The sequence below is a fragment of the Rhinolophus sinicus genome, linkage group LG15, assembly GCF_036562045.2.
Source record: "Rhinolophus sinicus isolate RSC01 linkage group LG15, ASM3656204v1, whole genome shotgun sequence".
NCBI classification, from domain to species: Eukaryota; Metazoa; Chordata; class Mammalia; order Chiroptera; family Rhinolophidae; genus Rhinolophus; species Rhinolophus sinicus.
In genome coordinates, this window is record NC_133764.1 from 33,731,348 (window position 1) to 33,746,167 (window position 14,820).

The following is a 14,820-nucleotide window of genomic DNA, read 5'->3' on the forward strand; positions in this document are numbered from 1 at the left end:
CCTGGAGTGACCTTGGACCAGTCAAATGCCATCCACCCTCTGGTCTATTGAGAGAACCCTGCAGAGGAAGCCAGCCAAGGAGCCCATTCTCCTGGAAGAAACTCAGTTACAGCACAGACGGGTGGCTCCTTTGGTTATCCCTTAGCTGAGTGCAAGCACGTTATTCCTCGCAAGCACTGTTACCAACTTAGGCGTGCTGTTGCTGGCAGCGTTCCAAGCAGTTGACACCTTTACAACAACCGTTTTCCATCTTTTTTGTCTAATCCAGCCACTGATCCTTGAATTGGGGTCACAGGAGCTGTCTTCAGAATAGAGTGAGAAGGGACTCAGATCACCAGAGGCATTGCGGCTCCATCTTCCATTGTGGAGTCAAAATTTTAATCTGATTTGACACAGTTATTTGGGGAATCCGTGGACTTGTCATGAGATAGATGATTAAAGCGGAACTAAGGGATTTGGGCCTGTCTTTGTGAAGAAGATTAAAAAAAAAAAAAAAAAGTTGGAGGAATTAGTTTTGTTTCTCCCTTTATACACCCCTCACAAGGAAAGTGTACTGTGAGCCCTTGGCAATGCACTTGGTTCCAGGAGCCGGGTTGGGCATGGGGGTGGGGGTGAGAGAGACCAAAGAAAGACATGGTTTCTCAGAATCAAGTTGTTAGGAAGTATACAATGTTTTTCTTTTTTTTTTTTTTTTTGTCTTTGTCTTTGTCACTAGCCAACTGGGCCGAAAGAGTTACAGAAAACAGTGAAATGGAAGTTATTTTATTTCTTTTAATTGAAGAGTCCTTAGAAGTAATAATTAAATTATGGTAAAGGGCAGCGAATACAGCTTTAGGGAGGCAGCACAAGAAAAGGCCATATATGTTCTGTGATTCATTCATAAGTCCGTGATCTAATTCAGTTTTTACTTGGCTCAGTTGGAGACAGCTTGTGCTGACCAGTCTCTGAAAGGCCAAAGCGCATACCGCATTGCTTGCCACTTCTGGAACTCTGTTCCCGAAGGTGGTGAGGTAGGTGTGGACGCCCCCAATGTCAAAACCAGGGTAGCATTTCCCCCAGGGGAACGTGTGTGTGTGTGTGTGTGTGTGTGTGTGTGTGTTTCCAGGTGGCTTACCTTTGTCATTACACATTCTTGCAGATTTCCTGTTTCTTCCTTCTGTACAGCAGGAGGATTAGCAGATAAGAGAAAGTCCCTTACTCACATAAGAACAGGATTCACCGTCTTTGGTATGTAACATTTTGCCCTAAGCCCAAGAAAACACCAAGGTTCAAGAAGGAGAGAATTGCATTCATTCCTTCCACCACCTGTCAACACTAGGAAACCAGGATGTTAGAGTCTCATTTGAGATCCCAGCATTGGAACTAGAAGTCCCTAAGGGGAAAAACGGCAGTGGTTCCATGATCCCCACGCGGTACATAGAATGGGCTGGGGTGGCGATTTCTGTAGTCTTGACATCACAGGACTGTTACGTACAGGAATCCTCCCACTCTTGGTCTGAGGACTTGATTATGCCCCTGCTGAAGGGCCCCACAGACCAACAGAGAGGTGTTGTTCTCCCCTGAGTACAGACTCCCAGGCCTTGCGTTTGACCTTGGGCAAATCACATAAAGTCTTGGGACTCTTATTTCACTAGCTATAAAATAGGAACCATTCTGTCTGCCCCTCCCACCTTCAGAGGGTTCTTTTAAGGGTAAAGTGTTAAGATTATCAATTTAAAAGTACTTAAAAGTAAAACTTAATGTAGTTTAGGCATTCATATCCTAATTGCTGTCATCATTCTGATACCAGTATCAACATCCCTGTGTTTTGCTGATGGAAAAGTGTGTAATTTCCCTCACGTGCGTACCCTGCTCCATTATGCAACAGGCACGCTCCCACCTTTGCACTGACTGTTCCCTCGGCCTGGAATGTTCTTCTGCCCTACAGCATCATTGCTAGCTTCCTCTCCTCCTTCAAGATTTGTTCAAACGCCATCTTCTCAATGAGGCCTTCTCTGACTATTCTGTTCAAATTACAACCCACCCCTCCACCCTCAGCATTTCTGATACTCCATGGCTACTACACACCTTTCTATAGAATGTATCTCTTCCAACACACTATTAAGTCTATTGTGATGAAATATAATTATGATTGAAGTAATATATTAAATTGACATAATAAATCTCATTTATTATGTTTATGATCTATTACCTGTCTGTTTCACAAGGGCAGAGTTGTCTGTGTATTTTGCTTATTAAAATACTCCAAGCTTATTTAGGGCCGCATCTGGCACAACGTAGGCATTTTAACAATATTTGTTAAATTAAGTAATTAATTAAAAATAAAGCCTTGGTCGTCCACTGCATAAAACTCTATATGCTCCCGGTTCCTTAACCTAGAATCCAAGGCCAAACACAGCCTAGGCTAATCTGCCTTTCAGTTTCATCTTCCTCCCCCCACACCCCCGCTCCCCTTTTTTGTTTTTCTGTTGTTGTTTTTTTGGTTTCCCTCTTTAACAAACACATTTCAGCTAATGTGGATTATTCTCAGTTGCCCCAAATACCCTACAGAATTGTATAAAATGTACTTATCCTGTTTCTTTTGCTTAGAATGCCCACTCTCTAAATGTTCTCATTTCAAATCTCATTTATCTTTCAAGTTCAGATTTGTTCTCCTCTATGAAGCCCTCCCTGATTTTCAAACAGGGACATAACCTTTCCCTCTCTTACCTCTCAGCCTGTGACTTATGCCTCCAGTACGGCGCTTACATTTAGTCAGTTGGGGTGCCGTTTGAGTTTGAAAGGGGTGCCACAAAGTACCACAGACCAGGTAGCTTAAAGAACAGAAATCTATTTTCTCACAATTCTGAGGGCTACAAGTTTGAGATCACAGCATTGGTAGAATTGGTTTCTCCGGAGGCCTCTCTCCTTGGCTTAGAGATGGCCATCTTCTCCTAGTGTCTTCACATGGTCTGTCTTCTGTGTGTGTGTCTGTGTCCAAATCCCCTCACAAGGACACTAAGGCCCTTGGATCAGGGCTCACCCTAAACACCTCATTTTAACTTAATGATCTCTTTAAAGACCCCGAAACAGTCATTCTGAGCTACTAGAGGTTAGGACTTCAACATATGAATTTAGGGGGATATAATTCAGCCCATAACAGGTACATCCCCTCATGCTTCCCCCCAGGGACCTTACAACCTGCCCCAGGAGCTGTGAGTCCCTTTAGGACACGTACTTGGTCTTCCCCGTTTTGGTAACTCCCAAGCAATGGAGCATAGTTTCAGACCTCAAAGGCTCTCAAAAATTGTTGAGTGAACCACTTTCTGAGCACAGCCTCCCAGAACCCAGACAGAGTAGATGATGAAGATTGGCATGACTTCCTTGTTCCCTGCTTTTTGCACCACCTGTCAAATCAACAGACCTCCTTGATGCTGTCTCAGCTTAGTTCCTTATTCCTTTTCCTTCCTCCCAAGTTTGCCGTCCTAAGGATTCTTTCCCAACTGAGGGCAGGTTTTATTCTCCAGTTGCTTTCTGAAAATAAGAATAAACTAAGCCTTTATTCTGCTAGTCAACAACTGAGCATCCTGTAGCTTTCCAGACAAACATTGTGTAAAATGGACCACATTGTAGTACAGAGGGGATGGTTAAACCTCAAGGAATGTTACAACTAATTGTTCCAAGTTAGCACATATGTGCTTTGGTTTTGACACTTGTTCACTTGGAAATGCGTGATATCCTTGACAACCTGAACTTCAAATGTAGAATTTCTCAAGCTCTTTTCAGACCACTAAAATTATACATTTCAATCAAAATGTAAAATGTTGTTAGCTAATACAGGATTCCAACTTCAGAAACCATTAGCTGAAAAAACTCTAGAAATTTAAGTTAGGAGATTGACAATTATGAATGCTGTGAGCCTGGAAACACAGAATTCTTAATTTTCCAGAAAATGATTGATCTTTACAGTATAGGCTAAAGATCTTATATGTAGGAATTCAGTCCTCAATGAAATTCTTCAGTTAGCATTTACGAACAAAACTGTGACACCCGATTTTCTGTTAATGAAAAGAATAATCTATCAGTGAGACGTGAGACTGAAAAGCACTGAACTGGCTTATTGGTAAAAAAGCAGATCACTTGGAAGTTTATGCTTAAGGAAAATGTCATCAAGCAGCTATCTCTGAGAAACAAGAACACCCAAAAGCTCTGAAAGTAAAGAAAATAAGTATTGCCATAACTTTTAGGAATAGGGAGGCCATGTTTTCAGGAAAAAGAAGACTGAATTAGGCCAAGAGTTTAAGTTCTAGCCCTGTTTCTTCCAGGCATTTGCTGAGTGAAGTGGGGTAACTCACAAATCCTGGTTGGGCTTCTGTGTCCTCATCTGTAAGAAGAAAAGGCAGATGAAATGATAACCATCTTGGAAGCAAGGCTGAATTTTGAATTTCGAAGAACTCAAAATTCTCTGTGAATTTGGATTATATTTTAAAATCTTCAATTCAAGGAAGCCTCATTGACTATTTAAGGGGTACTTGAATTGCACAGAAGATGAAACCCAGGAACACACAGAGTGTGTACAGTGATCAGTAAAAAAAGTTCTCGGTATGTACATGCCTTTGAGGATCCATGATTGTGGACAGGGTGCTCTGATCCTCTCGGTGCCTCCCACCTGCTGAAGCAGAGACACTCATCAAGAGGTCCCATGGTGACCACAGTAAACAACCACGAGACATCGTGACGGTGAAAGCATGTCAGTAAAGCAGGCCTATCCCTCGGGTCCCACTACGTCATCACCCAACTATCTTACAAGACATAATATATAAACTACAGTGACCAGGAAGATGCTGCGAGCATAGGTCAAGTTCACACAGTAAAAATGAAGTACATAGGGAAATTGACTGCTTTTTCACAAATTCCTAGATAAATGGAGCATTTATCTTACATCGTGTAAGCAATCTTGCCCTGATAAATCCAATTTTCTACAAATTTATTCCAAAGAAAGAAGTCTCCTGAGTACCTCCAGTGGACAGAGCCAGGAGCTGCTAATGGAGCACTGCCTCCAGGCCCCTAGAAAAACCTGCCAGTTGCCATTCCTGATATTCCTGGTAGGTTGAGCATCCGCTGGCTATAGAGAGACCTCATCACCCAGGCATCCTGTCCCTCAGGAAAAGACCAAAAGCCGGTCAGGTCATTATGAGGTCTATTTGTTTATAAAAGTGTATAGCAAATTGGTATTTTCTTGTTTTTTTTTTATTCCACTTGGTAAAGCTCATCATGACCTAGGTATGCAAAGCATATTGGATTTTTAAGAGTTTCCCCACTAAAGCTTTCAAACACATGGAAACCCAAAGAATCTCCTTAATTTAGAGCTGATTGAATCCTACTGGCTGGTAAACTCCAACAGAGAATTATGTCAGGGTTATAGAAATAATAATAATCGTGCACAGCAGCAGGCAACCTATAATCTACCTTATGTCTTTCCATGTTAGCCTTTTTGATATTTTACATGAATAGAATGATATATTAAAATTCTATGTATGTCTTTTGCATGTGCCTTCTTTCATTTAGCATAATAAAGATTCATCCATATTATAACATATATCAGTACTTTGTTTCTATTTAATGCCAAATAGTATTCCATTATATGGAAAACTGCATACTACCATGTTTCCTCGAAAATAAGACCTAGCCAGGCAATCAGCTCTAATGCGTCTTTTGGAGCAAACGTTAATATAAGACCCAGTCTTATATTATAGTAAAATAAGACCGGGTCTTATATTAATCTTTGCTCCAAAAGACGCATTAGAGCTGACTGTCCGGCTAGGTCTTATTTTCGGGGAAACACAGTATGTTTATCTACTCATCAATACATGGAAGTTTAGATTGTTTGTATTTTTTGGCCATTATGAATAATGCATTTTGAACATTCACATAAAAGTTTGTGTGTGGATCTGTTTCCATTTCTCTTGGGTAAATAGTCACAAGTGGAATTGTTGGGTCATGTGGTATATTTATCTGTAAGAAACTATCAACTTATTTTCCAAAATGTCTGCACCATTTTACATTCTCACCAACAATGTAGAAGACTCCCAGAGTCTCCACATCCACACCAACCCTTGTTATTATCTGTCCTTATGATGCTAGCAAGAGTTTTGAGACTCAGATTATTTTTGGATTCACTGACTTCTAGCTATTCTTCACGTGAATAAATACACAGAAAGAAATTGTATTGATAAGTTATCATAAGTGTGTGAAGACTTAAAGACCTCTTAATACTCCGCAATCATTTCATCTAAGTCCCCAAATTACAACCTGTCACTTGCTTTACTATTTGAAAATTAGCTGTTGTTCTTCTCTCCCATTTAAATACTTGGTCACCTCTAGTGTAGCCTAGTACGAAAAAGTTTCAATTGTGGACAAGAAAAAATAACCAAGAAGTGGTGAAAGAAGAAATAACAAACCAGAGTTTTTCAGCAGACGAAAAAATTTTGTAGCCTGAAGTTTCTAAAAAGGATGTGGAAACAGCTCAAGACCATAGCACCAAAATCTAGGCTGCCGAGCTTGGCTTCTCATTTCATCAGTTACCAGTGGCTCCACTGAAATAAAAAGGTTAGTCATTATTCAGTGGAAAATTTTGTCGAAGGGAAAAAAATATAAACTCGTGGAATCTCTTGTCCAGACCACAAATTATTTTACAAGTGACAATTAATTGGGACCCACAACACACACATAAGGTAGTTTCACCCCATATTGTATCAAAGCCTTGCTGAACCTAATTAGTTCTTGGGATGTAACATTTTGGGGAGCGTTCTGGGACATGGAAATCGCCTAAAAACTTTTACAACAGATAAAGGCCACTCAGGCACTTTGTCAGGAAAGACCTTCCCTTTGTTCAAGGTACTTAGAGAAGTGGCAGACTAAATCTAACAGATGTGCCATATGTTATCACAAGCTCATCCTCTATGGGGCCATGGATTGAATGAGATTCTTCCCACTTAGTTTTAGGACATGTAATGGTAATTTATAACTCAGAGTACCCAACTTCGACCAACATAGAGTGGCAATAGTGGTGAGCTCTTTAGTTTACAGTTCACCCAACAACATTTATTGAACGTCAGTTGTATGTCAGTCATCACATTTCCTGAAATTGTCAGCTCAAGTATTTTTTTAATAGCAGTGCCACAGCACTGGAGTTGCCGGCAGTGGGTGTTGACAGAGCTGGGTGTGGGGGTGGAAGAACCGCAAGATAAAACAAGAAATTAAATCATGGAACCTTTGTAAAAGAAGAGAAGCAGCTGAACAGGGAAATTCTAACTCCCCTTCCCTGGGATTGTGACATCATTATTCAGTCCGTTCAATACTTTGTTGATGTTGGGGTGTTCCCGTCCCCCCCCAAATCCAGAACTGTTCCAGGTTCAGTCAATGCCCGAGCCATCATGCCAAGTGCTATTTTCAGCTCCAGCAGCTCCCTTGTTTTGCGAGTTTAGCCCAGACAGGAAACCACCCAGTCTGGGAGGATTCAGTTAGATCCCAAAAGAGCACACACACACTTAGGTGCAAGACCTACAAGGAGGCAAGGGATGTTTCAGTTCATCCCCAACCATGGCGAGGAGTGAACAAGCAGCCACTGTTTCGCCAAGGGACAAACACTACTGTGTGTGTGTGTATATATATATGTATAGACTGTATATATCACATGTATGTATATCATATATGTATATATGTGTATATATGTATGTAAGTATATGGACGTCAATATATGAGGGGTGCATCGAAAACGTGTTTTATTAATACATGTCCTGGTTCTCATGTAGATCCGTGTAGAGCCCCCATGGATTTCCACAGGGAATTTGTGGAAAGCTTAGAAATACTTTTATTTTAGGAAGATGTTTATTTTGATTGAAAGTGCTGTTGGTTGAAAATTTTTTGAATATGAAGGGAGTGATATATAGCAGATTTATGTAGACAGGAAAATACGTCTTCCACCTACAGAGTTTTGGTCTATAATTCGTAGAAGTTCTTTAAGTTGTTCTTGACATACTCATCTCCTGTTGTGAGGAACAGAACCTGTCTGAGGCTTAGTTATTAAGTCCATCTGGCCTTCCTGGTCCGATGAGGCGTCGTTAGCGATCAAAGAGGAGAGGAGCGGGCAGTAGGACTCATCAAGTCACCCAAAAGTATGTGCAATATCTGGGCCATAAATACACTCAAAAATTATTCATCGTTTATCTGACATTCAGATTTCACTGGCTTTCCTGAATTTGTCTGGCAACCCCCTCGTTACTCACTGATCTTTGTGCCTTGGGCACTCTGTCTTTTTGTTCTTTATTTCCCCTTGGGGCCTGGGAACAGACTTAATAATCTACTAATGTTCATTGGATGAATAGATTGTGGATTACTAATATAACTCAAATCGTCAATTCTTATAAGGTCCATTATCTTACATAAAGTGTTCACATGGAAGTTATTTGAGGAAATACATACCAATGAGATCTTTTGGTTGTATTGAGTTCAGACCAATCTATTTAATACCATAGTTAGTTTCTACAGTGTGGTACTTGACTTGGGGTGAATTATTCTCCCGGAGTGGGAACTAAGAAGTTCCACTTGACCATGGGTAGCTAACATTTATCGAATGCTCACTATGGGCCAATATATATCCATATTAATATTTCATTCTTACCAAACCCTGCAAGTATAATCCTCTCTCACAGGTGGAGCAAAGTAAGCACAGAGAAGTAAAGCAATTTGACCAAGATCACACAGCTGTTAAGTATTACTGGAATTTGCACCCAGGCATTCTGTCTCCAAAGCTGCAACCCTAACTTACTCAGCTACACAGTATCTCAAAAGAAGGACGCTGTGTGTTCAACGATGCTGACTCCATTGCTTCAAGAAGTAAATGCATTCTTCCTGATCATCTATGCCCTGGCCAATTCTGTTCTTGAACAGACCCTCTCAAGGTTCCCTCCTTCTACAATCCTCTGCCCCATACAGCTCTTAGCCAACATTGAAAATGGCTTTCCAAAATGGTGGCAGCAACATACAAAAGGAAACGCCCAGTGGAATTATGCCCCAAATGTAAGAGCTTATCAAGTAAATCCTCCCTCACCGCTCTGCCCCAGAGGAGAAGACAGGGCAGAAAAAGAAGGAGCCATGAATACAGTATAAGAAAGTTTCCCTTTTGAAATTTTTGCTCATTGGGCAGGGTGGGTAGGGATCAGGCTACAGATTTCTTACAGACTAGAGATGCATATCCAATATATAAAAAGAGACCCAGAAAGCCGGACATAATTCACTTTATTAAGGATGACTCAGGTGATCTCTAATGACTCATAGCATCTATATTTTGGGGAAAAGATAGTCTTGAAAAGTTCCCTGAAGTCATTTCATGTGGAGGACTACAAAAATATTAGGTGGCATGCTATTTTATCTGCGTTTGATAGAGCTGTAATGCATCTTTATTATCCAATTTAAAACTAATATTTTAGGTGATGACAAGTTGAGAAGACTGGATCCACAGAACTGGAACTGGAGATTATCAACTGGGAAAATATAATTCAGCTTGACTGATGGCTGGAAGGAACAGGGGTGAGGTTGAATTAACATTTGGGAAGGCCAATTCATCAGCTGTAATAAGCCAATTTCAAGGGGAAAAATAATGTGAGAAAGCATGAGATGCTTCAGTTAAAAAAAAAAAATACTACAAAAGGCAAATGTCAAGAGAAATTTCCAAAGAAGTCTGTTCAAACTACTTCCCCACAATTTTTTTTCTTTTCAGAACTGTTTTTAAAGAAAACTAAATAATTGCCAAAATATAATGACTGGGGTAAACTTCTCACTAAGCAGATAAGGATGGCCAGAATGGGGCTTTGTTTTCTAAGATTCTTTGAATTTCATATCAAGGGCTTTCAGTTTAATTTACAATGAAGGTATTAATTTCTGTTCTCTCACCTACCCACATCTACCCACTCTAGCCCACTAGACTTTGGTGTTCTGGAGCTTAGGAAACACAGCTGAGGGACCTACCACTTCAGAAACATTGCAAACCAGTGGCACCGCTTTTGAATGTCAATGCCTTATGTTCTGTAACCAAATCACCACGGGCCTCAAGCCCACTCGGCATTCCAACTACTGTTAGGAACAAGCGAATACCTGCTCTAGTTCGCCACCAACATCCAGGTCGTAGGGTCTCCTCATAGCCCACACATGGCCACAGTGGGATGTGTAGGCCAGGTGGGTAGACTGCTGGGTATCAGCCAGGTGTGTTGCTCCCTTGCATCTCATCAGGATGCAAAAACCTCCTTTTATTCAAAGCAAAAGTCTCAGTTTATCTCCTGCATGGAGGTGATGATGGGGGTGCACAGATGAAGTTCAGATCATCAGAATGCAGAATCTCTGTGCCTTACTTACCCCCTTTGAGGTCAGGAGGCCCTTTGGTAACCTTATGAAGGTGGATTTGGCCAGTAGGTACCATTCTTTATACTTTGGATCCGATGTGCTCTAAAGTCTAAAGGATCACTTCACTGAGAAATATCCAACAAATTATACCCAGAAAACACTAATGCAGCAGTACAAGGAGGGGAATGGAGGATGGGGTAGAAAAGAAGAAAGAAGAGAAAGGATAGGAATAGAAACAAGAATAGGAGTAGGAAGGGGAAAGAGAAAGGGTGGGGAGAGGTTAACTAAAGTCTTGCTCTGGTTGAGATGCTGAACGTCTGCCAGTTCACGAGGAGCTTGCTGTTGTTTTTAAGGCTCTGTTTCATTAAGACCAGGAGTTGGGCAAGGTTCCCTCCTGATCACTGGGCCAATATGCTTCTCCGTTATTGCTACCATTGAGAAGGAAAAAAACTATATTTGGCATCATTGCTTAGACAAATTTACATTTCATTGTGGAAGATTCATGGCTGTTCAATTTTACTCGGTTCCAGTCTGTTCTAGCCAAGTAACTCTTTATCCTTCTTCCTCATTTTTGTAGGGACAGAAAGGAAAAAGAAAAAAGAGGCAGGAGATAGAGATAATAGGGAGGGAGGGAGGGAATATGAGAACACAAACTCATAAGGTCATTAAATTCTGCCCAAGCCGCTTTGAAAGTGAGGTATTTCCTACATGTGTGCAAAGAGTTGGAATTGGAATTAAACTCTTTCTTGATTTACCCATGATTTCAAATACTAGAGAGAGAAAATAAGTACCCAATACAGCTTAGCTTTAAAAAAAAGACTTATATGAAACTGAGTTCAACACAAGCAGAACTATCTTGATTCCTATCCAAAGACTAAACCCTTATTTATAAAATGCCATAGGAACCTCATTTGTATCCATCCGTCTAGTGAATGCCTGGAACCTGGAAAAGAATGCTACCAGAACACTGCAGGCTAGACCAATCGGAGACAATCGTTATGCCTTAAGGTCCTATGATCAGATGACTCTCGACCTGCCTTAGTTTGCATTTATCAGTGGATCTGCCGGTGGGACAAACAGTCCCTATTTCAGGATAACTCTTCCCTATCAATCTGCAAACCACAAAAGAAGAAAGGCAGCAAACCTGGAAAACATAAATCTCATCTTGGAAGTTGGCATTAGCAAAGACTGTAATATTTAACCAAAACAATCTAAATAAATAAAGTAAGACTGCAAGACTTAAGTTGAAACCAGAACCAATTACCCCAGCGCCTTATCAGGTATGATCCCAGCCGGGAGATGGTGGAGTGAGTGAAGTCAGCGAGCTATAAAATCAGCTTCTCGGAGCACACAAATCCTCCCTTCTCGAGTTCTTGCTCACTTGGAAAACAGTCTGCTGCATTTGGAAGTATTTGACTTTGAAAAAAAAAAAAAGAAATGGTAACTATTGACTTCATTTTCCTCAAAGTATAGATAGATCCATGTACATGCATAGCTCTACACATACACATTCCAGATTAATTAGGAAATGATATAATTAGTTTAGCATGGTGGTTGCAGTCACTTGAACAGAAAAAGAGAAGAAAGGGAAGAGCTAACTGCCTGTTGCCTGTTTCTGGCTCTTTAACAAGGAATTGAAAGGACTCCACATACATTTGCCTGCTAAGGCCTTCTGCTTGTGAAACTCAAACCCCCTCCATCCTGATCAAAAAAAAATGACCAAAATGGATTTGGTCAAGTCTCTTTATTGCAGGACATCTCAGAAAATGTGTGGATATTTTCTGTTTGTCCTATAGAGCCTGAAAAATGACAACACAGAGGGAAGAGGAGAAGGAGAAAGAGAAAAGAAAAAAGAAAAATGGCGTTAGGGTACAGAAAGAAGCAGTGTATTCCCACCAATTACTGTCAAGAAATTCCCAACCTGATCCCTTCACGAACCATCGTGCAATGTGTGTGGCTTACGTACAGCCCCCACCCCCACACCGCTGCCAAAGACTGGCTGTGCCCCAGGTCAAGCCCCAGCGACATGTTGAACTTAAGAGCGATGGGAAAACCCATTCTGTGCTCTCTTCTCCTTGATTCAGACCGAACCCCGTATATCTTTCATTTTCATAGAAGATCCTGAAGAAACAAACTATCTTGGCGATAACACTTACAACCTGCTGCATTTCAAGGAAATGTAAGTGTCAGGCTTTGTACATTTTCTTTCCCTCAATGCACTTAACTGTCCAATAGTTAAAAGCTTTTCTGTGCCCATATTCACAGCGGCAGAAAACTTGCAGAACGAATTCTACGAGAACTGGCACGTGATCGATACGAGGAGGTCCGTGAGAGAAGTGCGAAGTCTTACTTTGATCAGAACCCTCTCAGGGTCACATGCCCACACCAGCCACACCTAACGCAGAAATGCTATGTACTGAACCAAAACCAAAACCAGAATAAATGTCTGACCCAGGTACTTCCTGGATGCCTGCTGTTCCAAGGACAGCGCTCACTGCTGAGGGGTGGTGGGGGTGGGGGAGAGAAAGCTGGTGAACATGACAGACATGTTCATTGGTAGCATGGCTTTTGCATCTAGCAGGAGAGAGAGCCTGTTAGCAAATAATCACCCATACTGTGTCAAGTACAATAAAAAGGAAATACTGAGTGTCATGTGAGTACAAGGCAGGGAAGGCCTAATTCAGATACGGTGGGTGCGCAAAGGTATCAGCAAAGGTCTAACTACGCGATTGCAAAGTCTTATTTTCCATTGCAGACTCAAACTCGCATAGATGTGGCACACAAGCCAGTCTGAGTGAGCGGGGGAGTGGAGGTGGATTGATTCCTTGGATTTTTCATTTTTGTCTTGTTTCGAAAGAACTTTTTTTCTCACTCTCTCTAGATGAACAGGATGCAGGATTCTTTGGAGAAAACAGAATCAACAACGAGAGAGCAGGTGGAGACGACTTGAACTGGAAATCAGAACAAGGTATCTAAACTGTCGGTGTATTTCTGCTATTACATGGGAAGAAGTCTCTGGGTATGTATCGTAGTGAAGGAGGCCGGGTGACAGGCAGAATGTCACCCAGAAGCCCCATGTTGAGACAAACGCTTTCAGTTTTCATTACAGTTCTCAGGAGCCCATATCCTGTTTTCCCCCAGGCTCTGAACTCATAGCCAGACCAAGGAAGAATGTTCCTTCCAGCTCTGGGTCTCTGTGCTAGGCTGGGAACTATTTTAGTGGCCCACTGATGCATCAGAGGTCTGCTGTGAGTGGCATTGTGCAAGAGGGGTCCAGCTCCAGGTGGCTCTTAGATTCTAATCATTCACAAAGGCTGCTTTGCACTTTCAATTTCCATTTATGGAAGAACCGTTCAGCCCTCTTCCTATCGTATCAGTAGGAAAACCAAGACTAGAACTCAGTTTTCCTGATTTCTTGCCCAGAATCCTTCCCAAAATCTTTATTTTTATATCTGTGGGTAGCAGGGGGAAGAAAAATGCACTTTCTCTTTTCCAAATTTGAGGTTTGTAAAATAGTATGCGCCCTTGTTTAAATTGCAGTGTCACTGTATACAATATACTTGTATTATTAAAAATTGACCAAGTTAAATGACTGGTAAAATATGTGGAAAGGCACCCAACAATTGCTTGGGGGTTGGAGGGAAGGCGGCTAAATGCATTTCCAGTACATGATGTCACAGAATCCCCCAGGAGAGTTAGGAAAATGGTAAGATTATATTGACCATTATAAGAGGCATCTTAAACATATGCAGAATACATTTAACCTAATATAAGCTCTAGGTGGAAAACCAGTTAGGCTAAATGTTTCACTTAACTGCCCTTCTGAAGTGTTCTGAGAACAAAGTATATAGAATCACAAACGTGGAAAAGTCATCAAGCTAACCCCTTATCAGGTACTTACATGCCTCTGGTGATGGGGACCTCACTGTCTAGTGGGGGGATCTCACTGCCTCCTAACTAGCCCGTTAGACAGCTTTAAGTTTTTAAAGCTGCAATCCAGAAAGGCCTGAAAAAAGAAAGAAAAAAATCTCCAACCTGCCTTCACTGTAAAGACTAAACAAGTTACCAAGAATACAATACAGCGTTTTACCAGACTAGTCAAATAAAGAAATCATCTGTTAAATAAATAAAACATTGCCTCAAAGAGGAGCAGAGCCAAAGCAGATCTAATACAATAAGTCGTTAGTTTTACAAATATTTATTGAGTACTTATTATATACCTAGCTCTACTCTAGTCATTGAGGATAAAACAGTGAATAAAATAAACTGTTCTGGCAGCTTCTATAAGAATAGCTTAGATAAGAATAAGTAATAATGAGAGCAAACACTTCTGCTGGGTGCCAGGTTTTGTTCCAAACCTCTTATGTATTATTAACGTATTTGATCCCATCGTGACCCTATGTAGAAGGTACTTTTATTACCCCTGCTAAATTCCAAATG